Genomic DNA, 12,756 nt, shown 5'->3' with positions numbered 1-12,756 from the left:
CATCCCCATTAACAATGTACAAAGGTTCCCTTTTTCCACATCCTTGCCAAAACTTGCTACATTTTTTTTTTAAATAGTCATTCTAATATGTGTGAAGTGCTATCTCAGTGTGGTTTTGATTTGTAATTGGAAATGAAATTGGAGACATTGTAACCAATGCCATGGAAATTTTTAAAAAGCATAAGGAAATATACATTATTACACACCAACAAATTGGGTAACCCAGAAGAAATGGATAAATTCCTAGAAACATGCAACCTATTAATACTGAATCAAGAAGAAGTAGAAAGTCTAAGGAGACAATAACAAATAAGGAGATTAAATCAGTAATTAAAACACACACACACACACACACACACACAAACCTCCCAGCCAAAAAAATTCCTCCAAGGACAAAATGACTTCACAGGTGATTTCTTCCAAACATGTAAAAAAGAATTAATATCAATCCTTATTAAATGTTTTCAGAAGTAAAAGAAGGTACACTTCTAAACTCATTTTATGAGGCCAGTATTACCCTCAAACTGAAGCCTGACAAAGATACAAGAAAACTACGTCTATATCTCTGATGAACATGAAAGCAAAAATTCTTAACGAAATAGCAAACCAAATTCGACAGCAAATTAAAAGGGTCATACACCATGATCAAGTATAATCTTGATTATAAAACCAGTTCTGAATAATAATATGAAGGAAAATTACAGACAAATCTCATCCATAAACATGTTGTAAAAATTTTTTTAATTGGCAAAAATGAAGTCAATAGTGCCTATAAAAATGTAATATATTACAACCAAGTGGAGATTGTTAGAAGAATGCAAAGTGAATTTAAATTTAAAATATTTATTAATGAAATTTACCCTATTCACAAAGTAAAGAAGAATCACATAATTATCTCGATAGAAGAAAAAAAATCATTTCATAAAACTCGACAACCATTTCTTGAGAAAAAGAGAAAAAAACTCATTACAGTAAAAATAGAAGAAAACTTTTTAATTTGCTAAAAGTTAACAACAGAAGAAAATCTACAGTAAAACTTAAATTAATTTTGTTCTATTAAATCTAAGGCACCATGTTTTTCTCAATTGAGGTAACAACATTACGTAAGTTTCAAGTGAACAGTATTATAATTTGTTACTACAGCATGCTCACCATCAAAGTTCTACTTTTAAGGTACCATTTATCATAAGATGCACTACCAAAAAAGAAAAAAATGTTACCAATTAAACTATGGTAATCACTGATTTTAAGTCTTATGACACTTTCAGAGTTGTTGAAATGTGAAAAATCATGTCCTTTAGAATCCACAATCTATGATAACTGTGAAATATTAAAAACATTCTCTTAAAAATTAGAACTATGATAAGAATGCCCACTACTACCTCTTCTACTTTATTCTATTGAAGGTCTTGGTAGTGGGTTGAATAGTGTCTTCCTAAAATTCATTTTCATGAACCTCAGAATGTGACCTTATTTGAAAAGAGGGTCTTCACAGAGAAGTGAAGTGTCTTCCAACTCCAATAAAAGAAGAGAGAACACAGAAAGACATACAGAGAACACCAAGTGAAGACAGAGGCAAAGATTGGAGTAATGTTGCCACAAGTCAAGAAATGTTGGGGCCTCTAGAGGCTGGAAGAGGCATGGAAGAATTGTTCCTTAGAGTCTTCAGAGGGACCTCATCCATACTCATGGACTGCAGACTATGAGAAAATAAATTTATGTTGTTTTAAGCAACTCAGATTGTGGTAATTTGTTATGGCATCTGTAGGAAACTAATAAAGTTTCTTAAGATACTTGAAATAAGATCGAAAAATAAATAAAAGCTATAAAGATTGAAAAGAACTAGATTTTATTCACAAATTATGACTATATGGAAAGCAAAAAGAATTATAAAAACATTATTTAAAGAGCGAGGTTAGCAGGATAGCTGGATGTGAAATTAATACAACAAAATCAATTGTATCTTCATAAAATAGCTGTGAAATGTCAAAAAAGTGTAATTTATACTTTTATACACCTTTTATAAAGATATCATTTGTAATAGCAATAAAATTGTATAAACAGCTTAGGAATAAACATAAAAATATATGCAAGAATTATTTTGGAGAAGAGTATAAAATTTTATTCAAAGTTTAAAAACTAGCAAAATAAATTATGCTCATAGATAAGAAGGCACATTATTGGAGAGTTCAAAATTGATAATTAAATTAAATTAAATTCTACTGAAAATCATATCAGGGTTCTCTGTAGAATTTGACATGCTGGTTCTACAATTTATATGGAGGAACAAAAGGCCAAGAATAGCCTTGTTACTTCTGAAAAGGAAGGCTGGCTTAGAGAAGGGTATCATCTTAGCTGATAATAAGCCTCATTATAAAACCACAGTAACTAAGACAGTGTAGTATCAGCACAGAGATAGACAAATAGACCAGCAAAACAGAATTAGAGAATCCAGACACAGATCCAGCATATACACAAACAGAAAATGTACAAAATTAAGAGCAAGCATGTAAAAAGATTTATAGCAACTCAGAACAGCCACAACTACCAAATGCTTGATTTAATAAGTATAGGTCCATAATAGATTGAAAATTAAAACAAAACAAACAAAAATCTGGCCTTTTATTATTTTCTTATGTATTGGCTTAAGGAACAAAACTGGAATTTAAAAGTATTCAGTAGTCCTGAATAATGAGGCAAAGTGATGTTTCCTAGATACAATAAAATAGACTGAATGTTGCACATCAAAATGAGCAAAATTGGATGATGATCAGGCTAGTTTTGAATAACTGGGTCAGGCTGGAAAAGAATTTAGAAATCAGAGTGGATTGCAAGCAAGCTGAAGCCTGATGTTCATTCACTAGGATTGGTTTGTATCCTCATGATCTATTAACACTGTGAAACATGAACATTGACCCTCTAAGATCCCATTGTGGAAAAGCCAGCTACCATGCTGTAACAACCCCCTGGACATGCACCATATGTTTCACGGCTGCAGGGAAATCAGTGCATATTCATAGAGTATTAAAGCTGGAAGGGATCCATGAGCCATGAAACTTTATCCTGTCATTTTCATAGCAGAGAAACAAACACTATGAGGTTGAATAACTAACCCCAAGACCACCAGTGGCCTTGTGAGACGAGTTGAGATTAGGACCTCAGTTTCATGATACATAATAGGCTTCTGCTTAGGGCTTAAAGAAAGCATTCTCTGAAGGAGGCAGCCCCATTTACCAGTATAAAACAAACGGCCAATTATCATAAAGGACAAAGAACCATATTTTACAAAACTATCAAGTTTGAAGGGATTGTCCCACTAACTAGAGAAACCACCACTCATTCAAGTCCATTCACAGACTCCCCATCTTCAAGTTCAATGTGGGTATTTTGCTCAAAATGTATAAGAGGTGATGAACAAAACTACAGTAATTCCACCCATACCTATCAAATTAAATTAGCTTATCTTATAAAATGTAGCGACACAAATTGTAAAGGCCTGTGCACTCATGGACACAGATAATTTCTTTGATCAATTATGAGTCCTTCCTTATCTCTTTCTTTTAGTGGTAGTCAGAGGATAGATCAAGAGAACTATGAATCCAAGCCCAGCCAAGCCACGTTTCTAAGAGAAGACATTTTCTAAAATGTAATAACTAGCATTAATAGCAAATGTAAAACACTTAACTGGTTGCAACATCTTTAAAATCCATATATACCGTTATGTAAGGATTATCGTTTCTGTTTTACACATGAGGAAACTAATGCTCATAGCTAATAAGAAATATAACTTAGGATTTGAACTTAGAAATCATATCTGATATTGAGAGTAGTTGCTATAATGTTACACATCCTCATCTTCGAAGATCCCAGAAGCAAGTCATAGGAATACAAACCTGGAAACCAACAAGCTTTAGTCATTGTAATGGAGGGACAGTAGTAAGAAAGACAAAGATTATATTACAGAATATGCTTATAAGTAATGAGAATTTCTGAATCTTTCAGGTAGGACTAATCTCTTATGTATTTGCTTGGATTAAAAATATTGTAAGAAAAAAGGAGCATGATTTCTTACTATAATTTACTGTAGTCCTAGAAGACACAGTTAATAGGGCAAGATCCATAAAGCAGTGCTGATGTGGGCACTAGAAATTACATGAGACCAAGAGAAATGTTTTGGGGTGAGTAGATGGTAGAAAAGAATTTGGTTATTGTTTTATACTTTACACTTTACCATACAGCTCGAGGTTCCTCCCACAAGAAAAGGAATATATTCTCTGCCCTTGACTTTGGACTCGGTTATATGATTTGCTTAGGTCAATGGGATATAAGCAGATGTGATTCAAGCAGAGATTTGATATGTGCAGTGGGGCTGGGTAATAGCAGAGGCACAAGAAGACTTAAGAAGATATTTTGATTTGTACTAAATGTCCCTAAGACTGATGCCCAGAAATAACACATGGAGCAATTCTAGCCCAACCCACACTGATCAGCCAATCCATCAGAGCCTACACAGGTACATCCAGCCTAGATCAGAAAATTTACAGTCAACTTAGAGACCCATTAAAATAATGTGTTTTTTTTTTTTCTTGTATGACACTCAATTTAGGGTTGGTTTGTTATAAAGCATTATTGCAGCAAGAGCTAACTGATACTAGCATAATAATTATGTTCAATGACGAACTGTGGGGAAAAGGCAAGTAAAGAAATCCTGCTCCAACTAGCATAAGTAAAAACTAAAAAGTACTCGAGCTAATAGGAATGTAAAATTAAACAAGCACTCTGGAAATAGCATGGCGATTGAAAAAAAGTTTTAAAAAAAGCAAAGAAAAAACAAATGTACAGTTACTATACAATCCAGGAACCAAACTCTTGTTATTTAATCCAGATAAATAAAAACTTATATTCACACAGAAATCCATATACTAATTTGTCCAGCAGATTTATTTGTAATAGCCCCAAACTGAAAATTATCTACATGTCCTTCAATGAATGACTGTTTAAACAAACTACGGCATATCCATACAATGGGATACTATTCAGCAACAAAAAGGAACAAGCTATAGATATGCACAACAAGGTGGATGAATTTTCAAGAAATTATGCTGAGTGAAAAAGAGCCAATCTCCACAAAGTTACATACTATATGATTCTACTTATATGACATTTTAAAATGAAAAAATAAGAGAAATGAATAGATAAATGGTTGCCAGGATCAAGGATGAGTGGGAGAAGAGGTGGGTGTGGCTATAAAAGGACAACACGAGGGATCCTTGTGGTGGGATTGTTCTATATCTCGACTGTATAAATGCCAATATCCTGGTTGTGATTTTCTAATATAGTTTTGTAAGATATTATCTTTGGTGGAAACTGGGTCAATGTTATACAGATTACTGTATTATTTCCTACAACTGCAAGTTGATCTATAATCATGTCAAATTATAAATCTTAATTATCAGGAAGTCCAAGAGTATATCAACTTTAAGCATGATTGAATCTAGAGGTTAAATGAGTATAATTAAAATCCACCTCTCATCTCTGCCTCTGCCTTCAATCTGAGGTAAAATGATCACTGACTGCTCCTGGCTTATATATCTACCAGTTAGAAAAATCTTGAAAAAAATAAATGGAGTTTCTCTTTCCTGATTGTTTCAACAAAACTCCTGAAACTAAATCTTACCAAACCCACTCAAGTCACATGATAAACTCTGAACCAAACACTGATTGGCTGAGGCTGAATCATACACCCATTCCTGGAGAAGAGCTAGGCCAGCTGTCCTCAAGGAATTATTGTAGAAACACATAGAACAAGAAAGATCAGGAGGAGAAATAAATGCTAGACAGGCAAAAATATCAGAGGTTCACTAGAGGAAGCACCAAATAATTTCTCAGGTTAAAAAGAAACAGGCCTAGAAAGCACTATTCAGAAAAAATATAAGATGGTGATGTTTTATTTTATAAATAATTACTATAGAATATAACATTTAAAATAAAGAGGGAAGAAAAGGACAATGACAACACAAGGAAGAAAGAAAAGAAACTGGTGCTTTGAATCTCACTACCTCAGTGCTGGATTGCTTTTGTTTCCCTGTGTTCTCCCATGGTCTCCTGTGATATGCATGTACATATCTATCATGTCAATACCACGGTGAAAGCAAAATTTTGAGATGTGCTTTTCTTATTTTGCATAATATCAAACTTGTTTTAAAAAATATTTTATCATGCAGTCTTCATGAAGTCTACCACTTCTAGTGTCTGTAGAATATTCCATTCCAGGGGTGTGTGTGTGTGTGTGTGTGTGTGTGTGTGTGTGTGTGTGTGTGTGTGTATTTCTTACCTGATTCCTCTACCATATTACCTATGTTGTTTCCAAACCACTGATGCTATTTTAAATTTTGAGGAAATCTATTATTTTTATGCCTAGTAATTCCTTCAGCTCTGAAAACATATAATTCTGGTTGGGGCTTCCTAACACAGTATTAGCCACTGGTGGTATGGCGTGAGCCATATTAATACCTATCTGTTATGGCCACATAAATACAGAAATGGGCATGTGATCCAAAGATCAGAACCATTCTTCAGGATTTATGTTTTGGTTTGGGGATGAAGAAGACTGGAGACTGTGAATTAGCATTTATCTATAGTCCTTTTCCCCACTTAGCAGAAGGTACCTTTCTGCAGAACAAGGGAACAAAAATCTATGTTGATAGATAAGAAGAGATGAGAGAGAATTGATAGAAGAGAAGCCTGAGCATCTCTTTGAACTGCTGGATCCAGCCTTATCTTAAACTAAATATTTCCTGACTCTTCGGTAATACAAGCCAATACATTCTCATTTGCTCAAATTATTTTCAACTGGGTTTAGATACAAGAATTCTAATATAAAACTCATGCTGTAAAAGTTAAATAAGTTTATCATAGGGTATGTCTATGAGATAAAGAAGAATTGGGGAAAGAGAGGCTATCTGGACTTCTTTGAATAAGTGCAATGATGCAGTACCAGGGAAATTATTCAGAATACTTTACATACCATATTTTATTAATCTGATTGTTTTACACATCCAGCCCAGAATCTTAGCAGTCTATTCTAATACTGAAAATTGCATTATAAACATATTCTGGGCACTCATTTAAGGGAAAATGATAGTTATTTATAAACACTCAACTAAGAAGAAGCTAAAACAAAGTTTTTCAAAGACCACTTGCATCAGAACATTGCACACCTTATTATAATAATTCCATCTAGTGTTCAGTCCAGGTCTCCTGAAATAGAATCTTTGGGTATAATGTTCACAAATCTAGATTCAAAAGTTACTCTAGTTTATGATATAGTTTGAGAGTCACTGAGCTAAAAGATTGTCCAACTTCTTCATTCAGTTCAGAACACTCTTCTGAATTATAGGAGGGAGTTAAAAAAACTTTTCAAATTTATTGTGATATAAATCATCTAGATATCTTGTTACAAGGGAGATTCAGTTTGAGAAGGTCTGGGATGGGGCCTAGTATTTATCATGTCTAACATCCTGGGCAAGGCTGATTCTGCTGGTTCTGAAGACCGCACTTTGAGTGGTAGAGTAATAGATTATATGTTGCAAGATAAAAGTAAATCGAAAACATAAATAATGATCTATGTAATGAGAGACAATTTAAGGACTGTAGAAAGTATGCCATATTGGGAGTAGAGAGTCCTGACTTCAAGTTCCACCTCTACTACTACTAACAACCAGTTGTGTGATCTTGGATGTCTCTTTTCACCTTCCTGAGCCTTTAATTTTCTACCTTTCAATATGAAAGATAAACTGGATCATCATGAAATTTGATATTCATCTAATTCCGATTCTGAGTTCACGATCCTGGTTCACCGCCCTGAGATCTGATATAGATTAGTAAGCTCACTCAAAAAAAATATATGGATACATACATACATACGCGTGCGCGCACACACACACACACACATACACACACACACACACAGAGATACATACATACAGGTATATCTTAGAGTTATTGTGGGTTTGATTCCAGACTACCACAATAAAGTTAAGTATCACAATAAAGTGAGTTTTGTATCACAATAAACAACCATTTTGCTGGTCATGGATTAAAAATGTCATGTCTTCCATTTGTAAAAAATTACCCACTGTGAAGTGTAATAAAGCAAAGCACAACAAAATGAGGTACGCCTGTATATGCACGTATATTTAAGACCCTAGAGATGCGATCCTAATATAAATCAAAGACACCAGTAAATAAATTAACTAGTCACATCTTTGGAGATGTGTATACTTCATGATCATCCCATCTTAGTACCACACAGCATCTCATTTTATGGGTAGGCTTTATTTTATGAATATATACTCTCAATTATTATAAGAAACTAAAATTCTCTGGTCTGTTCTCAATAATCATCAATTGGATTGAACTGGACCCAACTCTCTCTCTCAAACAGCATATCTATTCTTCACGTTTCCCAGGGTCCAGTAGACTTAGAACTCCAATCTATATAGACCTTAATGCTCAGAAACTTTCATAAAACTTTGTTCTTATCTAAGTTAAGGACTGCCTGAGAGCATGGCATTGAGAGGCAATGAAGCATGACTGTGGAGGAGAGAGATTAGGCATGACAATGCTTAGTTCAGCATACGAGGGCACACTGTGGTGACTGTTGGACCCTGAACAGATGAAACAGAGTGAGTAAAAGACAATTTCTGTCATCAATGAGCATGCACACACACGGGCAAGTGCACACACACATATGTTCGTGTATATAATTAATATAGAAGACATTAAAATAAAATCCCAGAAAACTTTATATATGCATATGCGATATGTGCTCTATGAGGTCCAAGGAAGGGAATGTTTCAGGTGCATTGATGTGGAAAATGAATCACTGAGTTATCCCTACATGTACTAGACACGTTTCTCAAACTTTATTTGTGAACCACTACATGATTTTCAGCACATCTATTAAGCAACTACATTTTGAATCAATATTTTTTCTTTATATCACCTCACAAATTTTCTTTAAAGTGATGCAATGTTTTCAAAAGGAAAGGTTATAAACTATTACCAGAGAAAAGCCAGCACTAATGGTGACAAGTAGGTAATTATAAAAATAAACAAAATGAAAACGAACCAACTTTAATAATTTCTAGTCAAGCACTTGCCTAATAAAGATTTGGAGCTTGAGGCATGCCTTCTTGGCTAAAAAGAGAGATTCAACAGTGTTAAAGGTGTTAAAATGTATTAGCATCAATCAGAATCTTGCCCCTTTAAGATATTAGAAATATTAACAGAGAATTGGAAAAGATTAATGATATTACAAAGTGATTTAGCATTATATACTTTCATTTCCATAGATATCTTTGGTATTAGATGTCCTATCCCATAGAAATATTTAACAGGAAGAATTAAAGGCATTACTTTTTAATTGTTTTCATCATATTCATGGATACGAATCAAACTGTATATTTAACTCAATGTCATATAAAAATAAAATGGAGAAAAACAAACAAAGCCAGATCTATCTTCTAGATAGACAAGACATTGATTCCTCCTCTTCAAGATTGTTCTCAGAATAGAGATTTGTTTTTCTCTTTTATTTTCTTAGCATCTTAATTTTTCTGATCTACTCAAAGGTTTATCATTGTTGAGTCAAATATATAATCTTACCTAATCAGAAAAGGTTGATAAATATTAGATATCAAAAAATTCTTAAGGCCAGGTTATATAAACTAGAAATAATCCATATTTCATTTTATATTCTTAATCTGAGCTGACTTAACCATTCACCCTAAAAATATTTATCAATAACTGGATGATTCAGAGATGAGATTATTTTGTCAATGTAGTCTTCGTACACCTACTTCTAACCCCTGCTGGTCATCTTTCCACATCTCTCAAAAGGAGGCAATCAAACAAAACAAAACTTTACAGGGAAAGTTTCATTGGGATAAGGGGTGAAGAACTGATGATTGAACAAGACCTCAAAAGATAATACTGGTTGGCCATGTGGAAATATCTGCAAAGGACATGAACAAAGCCAGAGAATGAAAGGTACAAAGCATGGGCTGGGACAAGTCAGAGCTGAGGTGGAAAAGGATTTGGGGCAGACTCTATGAATGCCATGCAAAGAAGCCTGAAAGTCATGTGGCAGGCAAAGTGCAGGCCACTAAAGAAAAGGAAGGCAGGCGTCACTTCCTGAGTACTTGCATGCTGGGGCTGTCCCACAGGCAGCCAACAGCCCATGAGCAAGAGCATGAGGACACAGATTCTCTTTCTATGCATTAAGAAAGAGATCTAGAAGGTGTGCGATCAGCTGCCAATGTCAAGACTCACTTTTGCTGCTTAGAACCAAGAACAAAAAAAAGAAATAAAGTTAGATATCCTTTCTTTCTTTCCTCCTTTCAATTGACTGGTCTTTTATGAAATGTAGCAAAGCTAAAAATAAAAATATCCTCAGGAATTTACAACCTGAAACAGATGCATTCAGTTTCCCTCCAACTGCAAACATTCAGAAAGGACATATGTCAAAGGAGTAAGACAGGTTTATGGTTCATTCTTTTTCCTGCACCAGACTGACATTAGGAGGATGAACACCAGGTCCTGGAACAGACCTACCCTCAAAGGGCCTGGCATGGCCACTTACCATCTAGGAGCTTCATTATTCTAAGTGGAAGCAGAAAGTGCAGGGACTGGAGCGTAGAATCGGGGGTAAGAGAGAACTGGATTAGAATTCTGATTTCAACACCTACCAGCTCGGTGATTTTGAGCAAATGACTAAATGTTTCTGTGCCTTATCATGATCATTTTTAGTGGGAAGCAAAAGAGAAATGAATATTTAAAACTACTGTCAGTGTTAATTGAATATATGTTAGTCAATTTTGACTGATACATAGTTTAACACAGAAGACTCAGCAATCAATTCAATTAAATCTCAAACTATTTTTCAGCAATGGAGGTTGGGTTTATTATGTCACAAGAAGATGGGAAATAATATAAACCTTAGAAACTGAAGAAAAAAATACTGGTACCACAATACACACTAGCTATGATATTTAGCAAGGTTATTTAATCTATGAGACTCAGCTTTTTTATCTATAAAATGAGGATTAAAAACTCATGGCATTATTGGGAGTGTTATGTACATTATATAGAAAAAGTGGCTGGCACAGTACCCAGCTCATGTGGGTGCTTGGTCACAGTTAATTTCCTTCTCTCCTTGTTTCTTCTGTAGGAAAATAAAGATCTATAAATCAGGTAAGGCTTGCCCTTCATTATTTGTCCTTAGGTCCTGATTTTAGCTAGATTTGTTTTTCAGGACCAAGAGGTAAAATTTGAAGCAAATATGATCATTATTATTAATGACTAAGATCTCAAAGTGGGAGACTGATGTTACCAATATCAGAAAATTAGAAAGTCTAGAGGGTGAATTGGCTTGAGTGAAATGATGATAACTTTGATTTCAGATATACTAAGTTTGAATGATCCAGGAAACTGGAAACATCAGAAGGGAATGTAGAAGAGCGAGGGCCGAAAATGTAGATTTGTGAGGTATAGTCAAAGAATAGTTAATACCAGGAAGGTGGAAGAAGTTAGGAGATGAAATGCCAGAGAAGAATTGCAGAGGACAGACAACTGTGGTTGCTGGAGCATACATAGAAAGGAGAGGGTGACAGGGAGAAACTGCTTAAGGAAAAATCAAAGACATATGTAGGATTAAAAGAACCCCTTCATGGGAAGAGTGGTGCAGCAAAGGTCTGCATATATAAGGCCTCTGAACATGCACAGGTACACAGCTGTGGATCCACTAATTTAAAATATGTAGGCCTGGGGCTCTAGTGCCTGGAATTTTAAAATGGGAGTTGGCAAGCTTTTTCTATGAAGTTAAATATTCTATAAATATATTAGGCTCTGCAGGCTATATGATTTCTGCTACAACAACGTAACTCTGCTGTTGTAGCACAAAAACAGACATGAAAAATATGTAAATGAATGTCTGTAGCTATTTTCCAATAAAACTTTATTTACAAAAACAGGCAGCCCTCTGGATTTGATGTGGGGGCTCTAGTTTGCTAATCCCTGTTTTAAAAGACTGTTAGAGCCATCAACAAGGAAAAGTTCTATGAGGCCAGGTGCTCCATCTCTTCGGTTTGGGTGGCTAACAAGATGCCTGGCACAATTCAAAATGTACTTTTAAATTGAGAGTTTACTGATGTGGAGAATTGTTCTGAAGCACTTTTACTCTATAGTATAAATGACTGGTAAAATAATTTTTTATGAAAGCCAAGGCACACATGAATTTTTCACTGGCACCAAAGCCTTCAGCTAAATGATTGAAGATGAGAGGGTAGAATTATAGATTCAGCCAGCAGAGATTTGTGGAGGACCCAGGAAAGTTTTCTGGAAACATTGTAAAAATACCAAGTAAGCCCATTTCAAGATGCTTTAAGGGATCTTAGGGATCAAAACACATTAAAACCCCAGAGACATCACAGGCATAGTGCTGTCTACAAGCTCCAAATCCTGGAGCCAAAGATTCCTTATTTAGAAACCTTCAGAGCTGTCTTCAGTCTGGCCATGCATTGTGTCTCAGAAGAGGCATTTCTGCCACATTTCAAAAAGACACACAGAAATATTAACTCAGCAAGAATCAAACTCTTCCAAGAGATCTAATTTGATTAATAATTCACAGCTCATGTTGTAGTAACCTAATAAAAAGTGTAATGACAAAATAAAATGGATTGTAGAGGAAATATG

This window comes from Pteropus vampyrus, unplaced genomic scaffold, assembly GCF_000151845.1.
Source record: "Pteropus vampyrus isolate Shadow unplaced genomic scaffold, Pvam_2.0 Scaffold210, whole genome shotgun sequence".
NCBI classification, from domain to species: domain Eukaryota; kingdom Metazoa; phylum Chordata; class Mammalia; order Chiroptera; family Pteropodidae; genus Pteropus; species Pteropus vampyrus.
This window is presented reverse-complemented; position numbering follows the sequence as displayed.